The sequence below is a fragment of the Nicotiana sylvestris genome, chromosome 9, assembly GCF_000393655.2.
Source record: "Nicotiana sylvestris chromosome 9, ASM39365v2, whole genome shotgun sequence".
In the NCBI taxonomy this organism is placed as follows: domain Eukaryota; kingdom Viridiplantae; phylum Streptophyta; class Magnoliopsida; order Solanales; family Solanaceae; genus Nicotiana; species Nicotiana sylvestris.
In genome coordinates this window covers 152,703,323-152,719,882 of record NC_091065.1, presented here as the reverse complement: position 1 = coordinate 152,719,882, position 16,560 = coordinate 152,703,323, and positions in this window count along the sequence as shown.

Here is a 16,560-nt window from a genome sequence, read left to right as displayed (position 1 = left end):
TCACATAATGGCTTTCCAGATATGCGACCGGACTGTGCATGCAAATTGAGGTGAGACAGAAAGAGGTTTTAAGGCCTCAAAACACAGAATTTTTTTTTTTAAAACAAGTGATGACCTTTTGGGTCATCACATTCTCCACCTCTAAAACAACCGTTTGTCCTCGAACGGACATTAGAAGGAAGTACTTGAGTCGGAGAAAAGATGGGGATAATGGCTCCGCATATCGGACTCGGATTCCCAGGTCGATGCCTTAGCAGGTTGACCTCTCCACTGAACACGAACAGAAGGGAAACTCTTCTATCTCAACTGACGAACCTGTCGGTCTAGAATAGCTACCGACTCATCCTCATAGGACAAGTCCTTGTCCAACTAGACAGTGCTGAAATCTAACAAGTGGGATGAATCGCCGTGATACTTCCGAAGCATGGACACATGAAACACTGGATGCACGGCTGATAAGCTCGGCAGCCATGCAAGTCTGTAAGCCACCTTTCCCACTCGATAAAGAATCTCAAACGAGCCAATGAACCTAGGGATAAGCTTGCCCCTCTTCCCAAATCTCATCATGCCAATCTCATCACACTCTTCATAGGCGACACCCGAAGCAACACTCGCTTGCCAACCATGAATGCCATATCACGAACCTTACGGTCGGCATAACTCTTTTGCCTGGACTGAGCTGTACGAAGCCTATCCTGAATTATCCTGACCTTGTCCAAGGCATCCTGCACTAGATATGTACCCAACAACTGAGCTTTTCCCAGCTCAAAAAACCCAATGTGGGACCGATATCGCCTACCATATAAAACCGCATAAGGAACCATCCGGATACTCGACCAGTAGTTGTTGTTGTAGGAAAACACTGCTAAAGGAAAAAATTAATCCCACGAGCCTCCAAAGTCAATGACATAAGCTCGGAGCATATCCTCCAAAATTTGAATTGTACGCCCGGACTGCCGGTCCGTGTGAGGATGAAATGCTGTGCTCAACTCAACTTGTGTGCCCAATTCACGTTTATTTGCTCTCCATAAATGCGAGGTAAACTGCATACCTCAGTCCGAAATGATAGACACAGGCACACCATGAAGACGAACAATCTCTCGGATATTAATATCAGCTAACCTCTAGGAAGAATAGGAGACTACCACAGGAATGAAATGTGCTGACTTGGTCAGCCTATCAACAATAACCCACACTGCATCGAACTTCCTTTGAGTCCGTGGGAGTCCAACAACGAAGTTCATAGTGATACGCTCCCACTTCCACTCATGAATCTCAATCTTCTGGAACAGACAACCAGGTCTCTAATGCTCGTACTTAACCTGCTGACAATTCAAACACCGAGCCACATATGAAACAATGTCCTTTTTCATTCTCCTCCACCAATAATGCTGCTGCAAATCTTGATTCATCTTAGTGGCGCCCGGATGAATAGAGTACTGGGAACTATGGGCCTCCTCTAAAATCAACTCACGGAGCCCATCCACATTAGGCACACAAACTCGATCTTGCAGCCTCAAAACTCTATCATCTCCTAAGGTAACCTGCTTGGCACCTTCGTGCTGCACCGTGTCTCTAAGGACACATAAATGAGGGTCATCATACTGCCGATCTCGGATACACTCCATTAAAAAAGAACGAGCGACTGTGCAAGCTAACATACAGCTAGGCTCAGAAACATCCAACCTCATGAACTGATTGGACAAAGCCTGAACATCCAAAGTAAGCGGTCTCTCACCGACTAGAATATACACAAGACTACCCATACTGGCTTTTCCGAGATGATATAAGATAGTGATATCATAGTCTTTCAATAACTCCAACCACCTTCTCTGCCTTAAATTTAGCTCCTTCTGCTTGAACAAGTATTGCAAACTCTTGGGATCCGTGAACACCTCACATGACACGCCATATAAATAATGCCTCCAAATCTTCAATGCATGAATAATAGTTGCTTACTCCAAATCATGAACCGGATAGTCCTTCTCAAGAATATTCAACTGACATGAATCATAAGCAATGACTTTGCCATCCTGCATCAACACTGCACCAAGTCCAATACGAGATGCATCACAATAAACTATATATGGCCTTGAACCTATGGGCAAAACCAACATCGGTGCCGTAGTAAAAGCCGTCTTGAGCTTCTGAAAGCTCGCCTCGCACCAGTTCGACCACCTAAACCGGGCACCCTTCTAGGTCAACCTGGTCATCAGGGATGCAATAGATGAAAACCCCTACACAAAGCGACGATAATAGCTTGCCAAACCCAAGAAACTCCGGATCTCTATAGCTAATGCAGGTCTAGGCCAGTTCTTAACTGCCACTATCTTCTTCGAATCCACCTGAATACCCTCTCCTGATACAACATGACCCAAGAATGCAAATGAACTCATCCAGAACGCACACTTCTAAAACTTACTATCTCTCAAATTCTGGAGGACAACTCTCAGATGCTGCTCATACTCCTCCCGGCTGCGGGAATAGATCAAAATATCATCAATAAAGACTATCACGAATGAGTCTAAGTAAGGCCTGAACACTCGGTTCATCACTTCCATAAAAGCTACTGGGGAATTTGTCAACCCAAATGACATCACCAAGAACTTATAATGCCCGTACCGAGTGCAGAAAGCTATCTCAGGGACATCAGATGCCCTAATCCTCAACTGATGGTAGCCAGATCTCAAGTCAATCTTCGAGAATACCTTGGCACCCTGAAGCTGATCAAACAAATCATTTATCATCGGCTATGGATACTTATTCTTGATTGTAACCTTGTTCATCTACCGGTAATCTATACACATTCGCATCGATCCATCCTTCTTCTTAACAAACAACACTGGTGCACCCCAAGGCGAGACACTAGGTCTAATAAATCCTTTCTCAAGCAAGTCTTGCAACTGCTCCTTCAATTATTTCAACCCAGGCGGATCCATACGATACGGCGGAATAGAAATAGGCTGAGTGCTTTGAGCTAAATCAATGTAGAAGTCAATATCTCAGTCGAGTGGCATACCCGGAAGGTCTGAAGGAAAACATTCTGGACACTCACAAACAACATGCACAGAATCCATAGAAAGAACCTCAACATTAGAATCACATACATATGCCAAATAGGCCAAACACCCTTTCTCGACCATACGCCGAGCCTTCATATATGAGATAACACTACGGGTAAAATGACCAGGATTCCCTCTTCACTCTAAACGAGGCAACCCCGGCAAGGATAAGGTCACAGTCTTGGCATGACAATCCAAGATAGAGTGGTAAGGTGATAACTAGTCCATCACCATTATGACATCAAAATCAACCATATCCAACGGTAACAAATCTACTCGAGTCTCAAGACCCCTAATCACAACTATACATGAATGATGGACACGATCTACCACAATTGAATTACCCATCGGTGTAGACACATATATATGAGCACTCAAAGAATCATTAGGCATGACCAGATACGGTGCAAAATAATATGACACATAGGAGTACGTAGATCTTGGATCAAATAGAACTGAAGCATCTCTACTACAAACTAGAACAGTACCTGTGATAACTGTATCGGAAACCTCAGCCTCGGGCCTGGCTGGAAGAGCATAACACCGGGGCTGGGCCGCACCACCCTGAACTACATCTCTGTGATGACTTGCTACTGGCTGGTCCCTACCTTTAGCGGCCTGACCTCCACCTCTAGCACCTCTACCTCCACCTTTAGCTGGATGAGAGGGCTGTGGAACACTCGGTGCCTGAACCATGGCACCAGAACCCTGATGCTGAGAGCTACTTGAGGCTCGAGGGAAAAATCTAGCAATGTTTCCCATATCGCCACAAGTATAACAAGCCCTCGACTATTGAGACTGCTGACCCTAACGAATTAAATGACCACCCCAAAAACTCTAGAGCGGTAGTGCACTGACAAGAGTTGTTGGTGCACTGTAGGACTGCTGATCAGAATACTACATATGAGAACCATGACAGTCTGATGCACCGTGAGAAACCTGAAGTGCTGACTAAAAAGGCCTAGAAGGGTGGCCTCTACTATACGAATCCCTACCTCCAGATGAGGCGCCACTGAATCTGCCTGAGTAACGAGGCCTCTTGTCAGACCCCTGACCACCTCCCTACGACAGAACCATCTCAACTCTCCTGGCCACGTTGGCCGCCTCCTGGAAAGAAATCTCACTCCCCGTCTCCTTAGCCATCTGAAGTCGAATAGGCTGAATGAGTCCCTCAATGAACCTCCGCACTCCCTTTCTCTCAGTGGGAAGTATATGTAGAGCATGCTGGGCCAAATCAATAAACCTGGTCTCGCAGTGAGTAACTGTCATAGAACCCTACTAGAGATGCTCAAACTGCCTCTGATAGATCTCTCTTTGAGTGACAGGAAGAAACTTCTCCAGAAATAGCTGAGAAAATTGATCCCAAGTAGAAGCTGGTGACCCAGCTAGTCTAGCCAAACAATAATCTCTCCACCATGACTTGGAAAATCCAGACAAGCGAAAAGTAGCAAGTCGACCCCATTGGTCTCCACTATCCCCATGTTCCTGAGAACCTCATGACAGCAGTCTAAATAATCCTAGGGATCCACCGAAGATGCACCACTGAAAATGGTAGTGAAGAGCTTAGTAAACCTGTCCAATCTCCACAAGGCATCAGCAGACATAGTTGCTCCATAACCAGTCTGAGCTACCACACCCGGCTGAACTGCTCTAACTAGCTGAGTTGCTGGAGTTTGAAACTGGGGAGCCATCTGCTCCAGAGTGCAGGTAGCAGGAGTTTGGGCTCCTCCTCAAGCCTGAGAGATCGCTGGTGCTATAGGAAGTAACCTTGACCGGGTGACACTCTCCATAAGGCCCACTAGACATACCAGAGCATCCTGGAGTACTGGGGTAGCAATGAACTCCTCTAGGACCTGAGCTGGGCCCACCGAAATTTCCTAGGCTAGAACCTCATCATCAAACTCAATCTGAGGCTCTACTGCTGGTGTTGCTACTCTGGGCTGAGCTCTACCCCTACCTCGGCCTCTAACATGGCCTCAGCCTCGCCCTCTTCCCCTCGTAGGAGTTTCTGCTGGTGGCTCGGGCTGCTAACCAGTGGATGAGGAAGTACATGTTCTTACCATCAGCAAAAGAACAAAGTAGAAATTCAATTAGTAGCATTGAGAAACCAAACCGCATGACAAGAAAGAATAGATGTGAAGTTTTTCCTAACTCTGTAGCCTCTAGGGGATAAATATAGATGTTTTCGTACCGATCCCTTGAACTCTACTAAGCTTGTCCGTCAATCGTGAGACCTATGTAACCTAAAGCTCTGATACCAACTTGTCACGACTCGAATTCCCCACCCTCAGGAATCGTGATGGTGCCTACTCGTGAAAGCTAGGCAAGCCGAGTATTATAAAATAATTAACCTTTTTATTAAGCATGTTCAACAATTCAAAGTAATTAGTGATTAATCAGCGTAATAAATTAAATAACCAGAATTGCGGAAGACGAAAACTTAATCGTTTAACCAAACATTGCTACATAATCTAAAGTACAATATTACCCAAAATTTGGTGTCACAAGTCACGGACCATCTAAGAATACCACAAATAAGTTCTGAATAAAAATACATAATTCTGTCTCTGAATAAGTAAAAACAGAAAGAGAAATGATAGGAGGAGACGCCAAGGCTCGCGGACGTCTACAGGACTACCTCGTGTCGCCTGAGTGGACTGAAGACAACACCCTCACTGCACTCCAAACGCTCCGGTATCAGTATCTGCACAGAGTGCAGAGAGTAGTATCAGCACAACTGACCCCATGTGCTGGTAAGTGCCTAGCCTAACTTCGGAGAAGTAGTGACGAGGCTAGGACCAGACTACCAAATAAACATGTGCAGTTAAATCATATATAGCGGAAAATAAAAGCAGGAATGTACAATTAAGGATGGGAGGGGGAAACATGCTGCAGGAAAACATCAAATGGTAATAGAAGGACAACAGGTAAGTATAAGTAACACCATAAGAATCAATATAATCAATATAATCTGCACGGCATCACCCTTCATTCTTTTACTATCGTCCTTACCATAAAAATCAATATAATCGGCATAGAATTGTACATTGTGCAACACGGTATCACCCTTCGTGCTATTACCCTCTTCCTCAAAAAATCATACACGGCATCACCTTTCTTGCTTTAACACTCTCTCAGCAAAACAATGCACGACATCACCCTTCATGTTTTAACACTCTTCCTCACCCAAACAACAATCACAAGCAATAAGGGCAAGAAAATAAATAAAATCACATTAAAATCCCGGCAAGGGAACAATAGTACAACAATCCAATCCCGGCAAGGGAAGAATATCAAAAGCATCAACATCCCGGCAAGGGAGATAGCATTAAAAGAAACAACATCCCGGCAAGGGAGACAATATAATAATCCTCTTCTCTTTATTCACATTTACTTCACAACTCACTTCACAACTTGAGCCAATGCTCTATAAGGTTCAATTACCAATTATACTTCCACAATTCATTATACAACTTGAGCCAACGCTCTCCAATATTCAATTACCAATATTACTTCCACAAGCTTTACTCAACAATAGAAATCATCACATAAGGCATGAACAATATAAACAGAGTCACATTAATCATAGTATAAGACTCACAGGCATGCTTGACACCAACCTATAGATACTCGTCACCATGCCTATACGTCGTACTCAACAAATAACACGTAGAAAATAGGACACAACTCCTAATCCCTCAAGCTAAGGTTAGACCAACCACATACCTCAAACTTCCATGGCCAACTCAAGCCTCAAACACTGCTTTTTCTTTAGAATTCAACTCCAAATTACTTATGTCTAGTCCAAATTAATTTAACAACATCAATAAATGCTAAATAATTCAATCCCAATGCTAAATTATAGGTTTTCTATCATTCTTCCCATAAGTCAAAAAATTGACCTGGGGCCCGCTTGGTCAAAACACGAGGTTCGTACCAAAACCCGATCACCCATTCACCCATGAGCCCAAATATGTAATTAGTTTCGGAATTCGCCCCCAAAATGATGTCTAAATTCCAATTATTTAGCAAGCCTTAACTCCACCCAAATCCCCAATTTTCTACTCTTAAGAACATGATTTAGGCCTAGAAATCTAATCGGTATTAATGTAAATTGAAGAAACAAGTCTAAGAACACATACCTATGGTTTGGTGGTGAAATTCCCCTTCAAAAATCGCCCAAATTTGAGTTTAAGTGAAAAAGTTATGAAGATTTGAAGAAATCCCATTTTGCTACTATTTTTAAATGACTGGGCATTTATTCATTGCGTCCGCGTGCCTTTGGCCACGTTCGCATAGGGTTGACTCTCATGATCTATGCATTCGCGAGCTAAGGGCCACGTTCGCATAGGGTTACAACTCCCGGCCCCAGCCCCTCTCCTATTCTATGCGTTCGCTACAGCCCTGTTGCGTTCGTGTAGAGTGAACTCCTAAGGCTCTGCTTCGCACCTGGTTCTATGCGACCGCATAGTGCAAACCTTCCACCCTCCCGATTTGTGTTGTGCGTTCCCGTTGGATACCATGCGTTCGCATAGTGCAAAAACTTAGACACCAGCAAACAGCAAAAACACTAAATTTTCTAAGTTCGAATCACCCCGATGCCTATCTGAAACTCATCCGAGCTCTCGGGGCTCCAAACCAAACATGTACACTACCTCAAAAACATCGTACGGACTTACTCGTGCGATCAAATTACCAAAATAACATCTTAAACAACGAATTTAGTATAGAAATCAAGGAAATATCTCAAAACTTCCAAAGTATCAAATTTCACAACTACGGGTCCGAATCACATCAAACGACTTTCGTTTCTTACCAAATTTACAAGCTCAGCTTAAATCACATATAAAGACATGTAGCGGGCTCCGGAACAAAAATACGATCCTGATACCATCAAATTCCACACAAATTTCATTTCCAAAAACTCTTATTTATTCAAGAAAATAATTTTCTTCAAAAATTCATTTCTCGACCTTGGGACATCGGAATTCGATTCCGGGCACACGCCCAAGTCCCATATTTTCCTTCGGATCCTCCGGGATCATCAAATCTTGAGTCCGGGTCCGTTTACCTAAAATGTTGACAGAAGTCAACTTATATTAATTTTAAAAGCAATTTTTTATCATTTTTCACAGATTTTCATATAATGGCTTTTCGGATACGCGTCCGGACTGCACACGCAAATCGAGGTGAGACAGAAAGAGGTTTTAAGGCCTCAAAACACAGAATTTATTTTTTAAAAAACAAGTGATGACCCAAGGTCATCACATTGGAATTGGATGATTTTTGTATGGTTAAACCTGTATCGAAATGGATGTTTGGAATTTGTGAGTTGTATCAGGTTTCGAGGTGCGGGCCCAAGGTTGACTTTTTTGGTTTTCATTAAAGATCGAAACCTTATTATCCAAAATTGTTTTCCATGGCTATTATTTATGATATTAAGTTATTTTGACTAGATTCTCCGGAGGTTGTTTCACATAGGAAGGGCTTCTTAGAGTATTGATTTAGCTTCTCTAAGATAAGTATATTGCTTAACTTTGTGGGGGGGGGGGAGGAAACTACCCCCTAGAATTTGGATTAATTTCACTATTTGAATGATGTAGAAGGCGATGAGGTAATGACTGTGTACACGGGATTATAGGTGCAAATTGACCAGTTTATGCTTGTAGGCCACTCATATGCAATTAATTGAAGTTGTTGTTTCATGTCATATCTTTCATTGTTGAGTTCATTCTTATATGCATTGATTGAAGTTTTTATTACATGTTATATATTTTATTGTTGAGTTTATTCATCCGTTTCAAGGTGTTGTTGCAATTATCGTGTTGATCTATTTTTGGTACTCTTGTGTTAATGTTGTCGTTATTGGTATTCCTTGTTATTGATCTGTGGGCATATATGGTTGTGGTATTGATGTTGTTGTTATGAAAATGTTGTGGTATATGGTCACGTGTAGTGTGAGTTGTTATGATGTGTTGCTGTATTTTGGCACATATGGGCTTGTTGAGCGGATTTTCGGGGTGTTTGCACGAGGTTTGTATTACACATGTTGCGAGACAAGGCGGGCTATGTGTATGTATTGGGTTTGCGCATGTGGCGAGACAAGGTGAGATAATATTTAATGTGCATGTGTCGAGCCAAGACAGGTATTTACTATATTACTGCGCACGCGTTAAGACAAGGGGCTATGTCAAGGATTATATGTGATGGCCTGAGGGCATATTATTGAAGATATTCATTTGGTGGTATGACTTCCTTGTGTCTGTCATGCATATTACGTGATTTGTAGTGTTGTTTCCAATGTGCTACTCGGTGTCACTGATATTACTTGTTGACTTGAGCTGTTATAGTACACTTGCACATGCATACACTGTCACATGCCATTTACACCAGTCCAAGAGTATGATATTTGACGATCATTGACCTTGTACATGCATTCTCGTATATTTTCTTTCTCTGCAATATAGCCGGACTGGTAGCCCGTGACAACACGAAGCGGTTTGTGATATTGAGCTTGTGACCATGCGGGGTGGATTGTGATATTGAGACTGTGACCATGCCGGGCAATTTGTGATATTTAGCATGTGACCATGTCGGGCGGATCGTGGTAGTGATCCTGTGACCATGCCAGGCATATTAAGATATTGGCACGTGAGTTGTCTGTGTTGTACGTGAGTTGTCTATGCGTTATGAGATATTTTTACTAATGGCATGTGAGTTTTCCGTGCGAATATGAGATATTGATGTTATTGGTACCTGGGTTGTCCGTGCAACACGTGAGTTGTCCATGTGGTTGTGATTGATAAGGTGGGCACGAGGTTCCATGTGTATACGATTTATGATTTGGAACTTGTGACTTGTGATTATGAGGTGTGGCATCTTGGGGTGATTTTTGTTGTAAACCTTGTGTTAGAACGACTTGATTATTTGGTTGTCATTTATTTTCCTTAATTGGTTTCACTGGTACTTTTACTATTGCTGATACTTTTACTGTGGTCCGATTACTTTACTGTTTTATCCCATGTTTAATCCTTGTTACCATTACTGATCCTTGTTTCCATTATTAGCTTTATATTGATATTCAACACAAGTTATCATGTCTAGTAGTTGTCTTGACTTGTACCTCATCACTACTCTACCGAGGTTAGTCTTGATACTTACTGGGTACCGGCCGTGGTGTACTCATACTACACTTCTGCATATTTTTGTGCAGAGCGTAGATAACAGACTCACGTAGAGTTAGTTTCTTACTCACGAGGATTCAGGATAGAGCCGTTTGGTCGTCAAAGTTCCTTAGAGTCTTTTCCTTTACATTTATACTATGAAATTCTTATCCAAATAGTATTGAATTTCTAAATATTTTTATGTATTTAGCTAGAGTTCGTGACTCTATACTACCTAGACATAAGAATTGTAGTGCTTATCATTGTGTTGACATGTATCACTTTTAAATTTCTTATTTATATTAAATTATGCTTCATAATATCATGTTCAATTGGTTTAACTGTTGTAGGTGATCAGCTTATCCAGTTTTAGAGACTAAGTGTCATCACGATCCTTAAGTTGGGATTTGGGTCATGACAAAAGGCGGAGAGGATGGGGAATTTAGAATTTATTTCAACTAGGGAGAGACCTTTGGATATGGATATTCTGGCTTTGTCCAACAGGTTCGTGAGATTTGATATTTCGGACCCTAGAAGAGTCCTTGCTTGTGTTGTATCTTAGTCATTCTTGCATGAGAGCATTAATGATTGTTGATACCCAATTTTTCTCTATATATTTTTAATATGCGTAAATACTTTAAAAATATCATATATAAGCATATATAAGCATGCATAAGGTTTTTATAATTTTCCTATAATTTTAAAGATTTTAAATTGATTTATTTCCTTCTCTTTTACTCATAAAATCCCCAATAATTATCCATCAAATTATTGTTGGGGTGATTTAGTCATTTAAATCCTATATTTATGCCAAATTATTGTTAAAATATTTTTAGTGCATTTTTATAATTGCATTTTGTATTTTAAAAGCTAAATTGCATATAATTGCAATATTAGCCTTATTAATGTATAATTACATTTATATGCATAAAATTGATCTTCTATATTTTTAAAATGTTAAATATCTATTTTAAATCATTTTAGTATACAAAAGTATTTTCCAAAAATTATCTATTACTTATTATAAATTATATAGGGATAAATTGGCTATTTAAAACGTATCCAGATTTGTATTTCAATTTTAGCTCAATTTTAACCCAACCGCAGCCCAATTCCTTATCAGATTACCCGACCCAGGCCCTAATTACCCCTACCCCACCCAAAACCTATTAAATCCTGGCCATTGATCTAAAAGATCAATGGCCCTCGTCGGTTGATCTAAAAGATCAACGACGCTCGTCAATTCTTACCTTTTTTAACTCTAAACGACCCCCAACCCTAAATCATTTTCCAAATCCACCACCTATGTATTCTCTCATCTCCTCTCATCTCTCAGCAACTCAACCAAACCCTAGCCCTTCAAACCGCCGACCTCTCTTCTCCGGTGATGTCCCATCAACTCCTAAGCCTCCAATGGCTTCTCTAATGCCATGCTTGCCTTCTCTAAGGTCTTCAAGGGCCTAGAGCCACACCGACTTGCACCTAGGGTTTGTCACTTGTCTGTGCTTGGCTACTCTAGTGTGATTTCGAGCAAAATCACGCTGTATTTGTTACGATCCTTGGGATTCTAGACATGTTCTTTCATCTCTATTTGGGTTTCTTCTGAAACCCAATTTTCTACATACATCTCCTAGATTTGTACAAATTTAACACAATTTGAGTTTGTTTCTTTGATGTTTTACAATATCCTTGGAACTCTTACAAGAACCATATGATTCCAAGTGTTTTCGTCTTCTTCTAAAATTAGGTTTTTTCGGAACTTCTTCTAAAACCCTGTTTAAACTTCGATCTCTTGTATATTTCGACTGATTCTATTATTTTACTACCTTTTCAACTCGCCTATGTTGAAAGCCCAAATTTTCTATATTTCTTTATTTGGTTTTGTGTATTAGCATGACTGCTCTTTTCTTGTTTGAGTTTCTGTGACTATATTGCCTAGAATATGTTCTTACTAAGTTTTTAGCCTAACGTATATGACCTCTATGTGTTTGTGTTCATCTTGACAGGTCAATACTTGCCTTTTGCTTGCTATGTTTGGTTACTCCTATCTCACTCTTTTTATAAGCTAAAACTCTCTCTTTGGTTGACTCTGAACTCCTTGTTTTTGGGCTTGATTTGACAAACTTCCCTTTAGACCTTCGATTTTCGTATTTAAACTTGGGAACCCATATTACTCTGCTTAAATTATTAATTTCGAATCCTTGATTCCATGATTTACTATATGCTGATTTTCGATTATTTCCATATTCCGCAACTTTATTTTGTTTTCTTACCTTATTTGGTTAGCCGAGTATTTTACTGATTCTTCATTAGTTGTTTCATTAATTGAACCCCTATGTACTTACACCTAATTGTCTATTTTGTACCTTATTCTCTACTTGGTTTCTTTCCTTAATCATTTCTGCCTATTACCGTTGGTTGATTACCCTTAATTAAAGGAGTACTTGCATTGATTTGATTAGTATTTGGTTCCATAATTACTATACTACTATGATTCTTGCCGTACTTTTATCTAATTTCGAACTACTATATATACACACTCTCTCATTAGCACAAACACACGAACACATTGGTTCAAAACTCTCTCTCACACAAAAACTCTCTTCTTCTCTCCTTTCTCTGGTTACTTGCTATTGTTCTAAGTCGCCGGCTGCAAGCCAACGCTGATTACTCTACTCTCTTGCTCCTTACTTTGTGTTTACTACCTATTTTACTGGTATGTTCCAATTTTAGTTCAAGTCCCAATAATAATATGCTTCTCCTATTACTTCAATTTGTCATGTTTCTAATATGCTATTACCTATGGTTTTGTTGTTCAACCTACAATTAGCATATCTACTTTATTATCTTCTGTATTGCATGTTATATACCCCTAAGGATCCCCTTCTAGTATGTCTTAATGTGTCTGTGTTTCCCTGATCCCTAGCATGCCCCCTTCCTGTGTAAAGTAATTGGCTATCCTAAGCTTCTTGATTCTGTATTAATAGTTCATGCTATACTTCAAAAAGCCTTGACCCCCTTTTAAGGGCCTCACTAGTACTGTATCTATGTGTATCTATGTTTACTATGTGCCCTATGCTTACCCCAAATCCCCATTACCCCCTAAGTGGATGTGTGCACCTTTCTGACTTCATGTATTGAAGTGCTGATGAACTTCTTCTAATTCTGTATTTGGTTTGGTAGATTGTTGATTACTTACCCTTTTTAAATTGTATTATTCAATAACTCCCTATGTGATTTTACAAAACCATTTCAAGCCAATGTCTTTAAAAACTGTTTTCCTATTGAAACCTTTCAAATTATGTCAAGCACTGTCACCCTACTCCTAAGTCACTAGATTCTGCCCCCTCCAGTGTGTGTACTGCCTTGGGATCCTCTTGAGAACCCTCTGAGCTGTGGCACACTGAGGCTGAACCTTCCACACTATACTTATTTAATTTGGTTACCACGTCTAGGTGTGAGCACTGCCAGGGATCCTTGAGATCCTCACAGAACTTTGACGCACCTAGACAATGACATTGTCTATGGAATTTGGGCATTTGAGGCTATTGGAGGGTTTGGAAATCTGGGCCTATTTGTAATCTCCCTATAGACTAACTTCTAATTTTCTTATCTACTTGTGTAATTCATTCATATGGTCAGTAATAATTTGTAAACGAATATTGGGGTAAATAGTGAAAAGGGTGAGTAGTTACATGTTTGTGGGTAATACGGGTAGAAACCATGCATATATGACTTTATATTTTGCTACGTTAGAAATCATTCCTATAGATCTCAAGTGGTTCCAATAATAGAAATCATGTTATAGGTCTTAAAACCAGCTTCACGAGTAGATACCATGCCTATATGATATGGTCCAGTTCAACTTCTATTGTAACAAGGGTTTACATGTGTGTTTCATTTGTCATCATGTCTGCAAGTTCCTAAAATTAGTTTTTAAACAATTAGATATCATGCCTATAGGGAACAACACCAGAAATCCTGCCTATAAATTTAAACCAGTTTAGTTTAAATAAATCTATCCAGTCCATGATTAGTTCACTTCGAAATTAGTTTAATTAATGGTTTATTTTCCATGAAACAAGTTCTTTCAAAAAATGTCTTATTATATCAGTAGACAACATGCCTATAGGGATTAAAGAGTCTGTTTTAAAATTTGCCTTGTTCTTACAATATAAAACGTAGTTGTCAGTAATCCGCGTATAGGCAAGCGTATAGGGCGCTTTCAAAATCTTGCAATTCTGAAACTATTTATGTCACTTAATGTCTTTCTAATTTTAACAGGCTTTAAAAATCAGTAGGCAAACTGATAGGGCCATTACTTCTGAGTTTTAAAATAAACTGCCTATCTTCTGTGTCTTGATATTCACTTAGATATCATGCCTTAGGATACTTTTAAAAAAAGGTCCTTATTTGTGTTTGAGTCATGCTGCTTATGTGTGTTGTTTGATGAGGTAAACTTGAGCCTTTAATTACTCCTTTTTGTCTTATGTGCTAAGGTCCTAATTGTTCTTGCCTGGCGCCTTAGTATTTTTACCTCTAAAACTTTAGGGGTCTGTCTAGAACTACCTATAGGTAGAGGTTTTAAAAATTCCTCCAGTACCATTAAGAAGGGATGGGTAACAGCACGCAATAGTGATCGCTGACCAAAACTCGTTTTAATGACCACTAAATGGTGGGAAGGGTAGATATAGGATGTGATGACTACGCGCTAATGTCATGTGTAGCCCCTCATTGAGGAGTATTTTCCAGACATTGTGTGGGGTGATCCTATAAGCTAACCAACCTAGGACTCCTCCTTTTCAAAAATCCTTTTTATAATACAACTTGTCCAAAACCTTTGCCTTATTATTTGAGTTATACAAACGTGCCTTGTTTGTAATTATTTGTTTCAAGTATTTATTTGGACTAATTCGTAAATATAAGTTCAGCCAGGACCCACAGTTTTGGACTAAGAGGGGTGCCTAACACCTTCCCCTCGAGGTCATTTCGAGCCCTCCTAATCTCCTGTAATGCAAACCAATCCAAGAGTTAATCGCTCTAGGTTCCCTAACGCACCATGACTCGTTAGGTGGCGACTCTTCAACTAATCAATGAACCTATTTCCGCGAAGGGAAAAAATGGGGTACAACAGCATGACGACTCTGTTGGGGATACCTTTTTGGCTCTTACCATCACGGACCTATTTTTTAGTCCAAGCATGTTTTATCCCATACCCTTCTCCTTTATTTGAATTTAACTGTCCGTTTTCTTTTAAGCGTTTATGATTCTTTATCCCTGAAACTAACTTGTCTCTTTGTTTTCTTTTTCCTGTAACTATCTTTCAAATATTTAAATACTGTATTTATTTTTCCTATGTGCAAATACTTGACTACAAGTTATTAACTGGTACATAAATCATGCTCCACATCCTATTCCACTCGTGCGTATAAAATCCTATAGCAACGCTTTAATGAGTGGTTGCGCTCTTCCTATTTACTACCCTTAAATTCGGAAAGACTTATTTGTGGTAAAACCAGTCGATCAACGGTGCAGTCGATGGTTCCGTGCCTTCCCCCTCGAGTTTTCCGCTTGAGGGTACCAGTCTAAATCCTATAGTAACCTTACTCTGGTTAAAATTGTGCATGCATCATGGTCAAACCTAGTCAAATCAGTTATATTGTCCACATAATGATCCTTAAAAATAAGCCTTATCCAAAGTCCATCGGGTTTTCCATAATCTCAATAGACACAACCATGTTCTGTGCATTAATTTGGAGAACTAAATGCCGATATGTTGATTATAAATGTATAAATAGTCGAGTCCAGTGGGGGTAAGGTCTAACCCTTTTGTTTTGAAGAAAATGAGGCATGGGGTCCCCAGATTTGGTATGGTTAGCAACATCCCACCATTGCTGCTAGATTGGTGGGAGGACCTTTCCTCAAGTGACAAGAAACATGTGAGAAAGTACATGGGTAACCTGTCTTCCTTGCTAGATATTGAGCCAAAAATAAGTTGATCGAAGCTGCCACTTTATTCTAGTATAGTGAAAGAGCTGTGTTTCGTTTTGCCGACATAGAAATGACACCGCTTCTAGAGGAAATTGGAAGGATTGTGGGATTGACTTGGTATAGTCCCGGGCTATTGGTACCAAAAAACCGTATGGGCAGGGTATTTTTGAAGATGATGGGGATGAAGAAGAATGTCGACCTAGTGTGCTTAAAAGAATCTTACATACCTTTCGAATACCTTTACGAGAGGTATGGCCATAGCAAGTCTTTACATACTTACCATGATGAGATCTCCCTCACTTATCTAGGTCACATCCACCGCATAATGTTTGTATTCATTGTGT